This window comes from Liolophura sinensis, chromosome 2, assembly GCF_032854445.1.
Source record: "Liolophura sinensis isolate JHLJ2023 chromosome 2, CUHK_Ljap_v2, whole genome shotgun sequence".
NCBI lineage: Eukaryota > Metazoa > Mollusca > Polyplacophora > Chitonida > Chitonidae > Liolophura > Liolophura sinensis.
In genome coordinates this window covers 13,839,298-13,843,643 of record NC_088296.1, presented here as the reverse complement: position 1 = coordinate 13,843,643, position 4,346 = coordinate 13,839,298, and positions in this window count along the sequence as shown.

The following is a 4,346-nucleotide window of genomic DNA, read 5'->3' as shown; positions in this document are numbered from 1 at the left end:
ACGTGTTTATCACTTATGATAAGCAATCGTGTTTATTTCCTCCACATTAAGGTAAAAGAAAATCGAATCATACAGTTATAGTTTTGACGGTAAGGGAAGTCTTGTCCTCAACAGATTTCGCGCATTAACGTTAAAAACATTAGGCTATATGTGTAAGTTTGTCTTAGACGTTTATAGTGACAGCAATTAAATAATGTAGGAAACTATTACCTTGATTTGATGAGTTTGCTACAGGTCATATTTCCGACTTTTTGCCTCGCATTCTGTGACGGAAACAGCCCAGTTTAAATAGGAACCTAAAGTGTGCTTCTTTCAACGTATCGCCTTGACTTAACTATCTTTAAAATCTCTCATACTCACAACCAAGATTGTCATTCGCCGGTGACAAGTAACATCAAAAAACATACTGAGCATCCATGTTTTTTTTCACATGAGTAAGGACACTTTTAAATAATTCATACTGTTAAAAATCCAAAAGCTTACTTTCAAGACCAAGACGTTATTGCCTTGAGTAACGTCATAATGATTTAAAACAGAAAGTAAAAAAAAAAACATAAAGACAATAATGCACAAACCTGAACGCCTCTTTTCCTCGCTTTGCAGATTTTCGATTGTGTCGATATGTTTCTCTGACGAAGGGGCGGTCTTTTTCAGAAATATTAAAGCACAATTTTACTAAAAATACAAGATGCATGATCACTGGTACGGTACTGTACAGATCCAGGTTTGAAATTAAAATTGACCAGCTTTTGAAATGAATATTACCAAATCTAATGAATGTGCATGTTCAAACTGAAGATGTGTTATATATTGACTCTCACGTTTGTAAATCAAAAACTGAAAAATGTTTCACCAGTGGACGAGCTTTTGAAATAGTCCTACTAACTGTTATTGAAAAACAAACTTACATAATGAACTCATTGCGTATATCCTAAACGATGGTGCATATGTTATATCTTCTACAGGGTATAACGAATATTCTTATAATTGACGTTCTGAATGCCAAGCAGAAACCAGTCACTTGTAGACAGAAATGTTGTTGTTGTTGTAACTAAATTATAACTCAGCCATCGCCTTAACAGACAATGGGTGGCCTATTCTTTGATGAGGTTTAGAGGTTGAATGTATGAAGGTTTATTTCCTAATGATAACATATCTTATAGACGACAGCTTTAGTGTGTATTATACTGTACCTCTTCCGCCCTTCCCTACAATATACAGTCCATCCATGGTCAGAGTCATCGGGAGTGCAAGCCTGGTTCTCGTACACACAGTCCCCAGTACGACGGTGGCTAAAACCAGAGCAAAACAGATCCGTTAAGGAGAAAAGTAGAAAAATATAGGCCTACTGTTAAAGTAAGGCTGTGTAGTGAGGCCTGTCCGCCGGCCAGCTGGATTCAGGGCGATTCACTTGGGGTCTACCCAGTTGTACCCTCCGATAAACCGTCCACAGCCCTGTCGGTGAAATATTCTCTTGTGCTGCACTAAACTCCGACGAAATAAACCAATTAGGTGACGAAATGACAGAATAGAAATCCTATCGTGCTTGTGATACGTACAGGTTTACCCGCCATGTTGTGTTGTCTCTCTCATAACGTGACCTATATATTGCTGTTGGCAGTTGAAACAATTACAGCTCACGACCGTTGGCTAAGCTCTGAAATGATAACAAGTCTGGGTATGCTCTGCTTACACTGTAGCTAAAAAGATGACAATAAAAGTCCTCTACACCATTGCACATAGCACACACAGTGGGCTTTATCGCATTTTAGGAGTTTAATGCAGATAACTGACCTACATGTAGGCATACAATATAGCCTATGTCAATTGTGACCGAGAGACGAACGCAGATGTACTGATAAAAAGTGTCACCGATAAAAAATAATCGGTATGTCACCTTGCACAGGTGAGGTCATGCTATACGCGCTTGTGTATCAGCGACGGAGTTAGACTGTAATGATATCAACGCTGTGCCTTCTTCCAATAGGCTAGCTTTCTGGTAAAATGACGAATACCCCAGGGTTCTTGCCCGATGGTTCGTTGACCAGAATATATATGGGCCCACATCGTTTCTAACACAGGCTTGTACAAGGTGGGTGACAGAATGTGTTTTGGTGTTTCCATAGTTTTTTTTTTTTTTTCGTGAGGCTATACAAACTTATCAGAAAAGCATTGTTAAAAATATTAAGATACATTTCGAATCTTAACTTGTGTTTGTACATTGATAAAACATATAGAATGTCTTGGCGGGAGAACAGCGGGAAAGCATGGCTGAAAATAATGGAACATGGTCTATGGTGATTTCGTGGTTTCCGTTATAGGGTGCTTTGGCAGATTCTCACAACCACGGTGCGAGCGAGTCTAGTTATACTGGTTTAAGCAAACACCCCCATTGCTCATTCGCTCAACAAAATGCGGACCCCAGGACTTTCAGTCACATATTCAACTTTTGACGTAGTTGCAATTTATTTTATTATTTGATTGGTGTTTTACGCCGCACTCAAGAATATTTCACCTATACGACGGCGGCACGTTGTTGCAAATGAAATTACTTAAAGCTGTGTACTTTAACTTAGCACATCGCTAGATTATATATTAGACTTACACTACGCTTATGTAGCGGCGATACATTGTCAACATTTTTTACATTTAATTTTTAAAACCTTAAAAAAACTTTTAAATGGGTGAAAAGGCCATACATTGAAAAATCCAACGTATAATGATGCTTATATGCTTATCTTAGTACGTAGTAAAAACGTTGACAATCAAAGCTTACGTAAACATAGAACCAGGAACACGATTTAACTACATGCAGAATTACAGGAAAATACCATATTTTTTCTTACATCCGCAATGTTTGTAGCCAGAAAAAAAAGCAAGAAACCCACGCCAACACTGGCATGTGCAACGTGTTAGTAATGTAAGGGGAGGTAACTCTTGTAATTGTCTTTTCAACTCAGTTTTCTCTTTCATGCCAGACTTCAAGGCTGTAAAAAATACATGCAAAAGTCTGATATAAGAGGTAGACACTGCTTTATTCTTTTCTTACGCAAATAATTGTACCAAATTATCTGATTTACAATCAGGGAAAACATAATAGAAAATAGTATTGTCCAGATATCAGACAACAGGCATGTGGTGTAGCTTTTGGCAAAGCTGGGTAGTAATGCGAAACTCAACTAAAGTTGAAGCGTTACATCTTCGTCGCATACTGATACATGCATTAACAGTGCATTTTTTTGCCATTTCAATGAAGTTCAGAAGAAAACATTTTGCATCAGTAGTCTATACTAATGAGCAATACAACTGATGAGCAAGTTTGCTCTCATGATGCATTCAATGTTCGCGCTGGTGTGTGTGTGTACGACGGATCTGTCAGTGCTGTGCCTTCATGGCTCATTGGCTAGCGCGCTAGCGCAGCTAAGTGACCTAGGAGCCTCTCACCAATGCGGTCGCTGTGAATTTAAGTCCAGTTCATTCTGTCTTCGTCTGCAGCCGTATGTGGGAAGGTTTCTCTGCAACATGCTGATGGTCGTGGCTTTCCAGCCGGTCTCTGCCCGGTTTGCCACCACCATAATGTTGGCCGCCGTCGTATAGGTGAAATATTCTTCAGTACGGCGTAAAACACAAATCCAATAAATAAATCAAATCTTTCAGTGCTTATTGACAACAGTATCTTTTTAACATACATATATACTGTATACATCTTTAAAAACGCGATCAAGGTAAATCGTAAACTTGGATGGGCTGAAGAGGGTAGAATTTACAACCCGTTTGCTCGTTAAAATATATGGATTTCTTTATTGACAGAGAACCCAGAACATTGTGGATGTAAAAATGTTTGGTTTCTTTCTTGAGAAGATGACGGTTGTGTTTATACATGCCGTTTTTTAAAGAAAGATTCCAGGTATATCGCATTACAGCAATCTGCTTCCATCAGAGATTATAAGAATATATAAGAATATATAGAATATTTGTCATTAATTGAACTGTAAAAAAGTTAAGGCCTAACCATTTATTCATTTCTTTGGAATAACACATTATGGATATAACAAAGTTTCTAGTGATAAAAATTGGCAACATTTAGCGTCAGACATGACATGATACCCAAGGATTTGACACAGGTATGCTCAACTGTGGTACGTCGTCTGACAAGAGGCCGTACATCACCCGGTGTCGTGTAACCATTGCCAGCTATCACACTGAGGACTCTGCTCTGGTTTTTACCCTTTGTGCTTTACGTCTTTTATATTAATCTGCCATTAAAACATACATGGTGTGGTTAAGAAGAATTTAGTTAAGAAATTTAATTTTTTTATTTATTTGACTGTTATTTAAATAAGGGG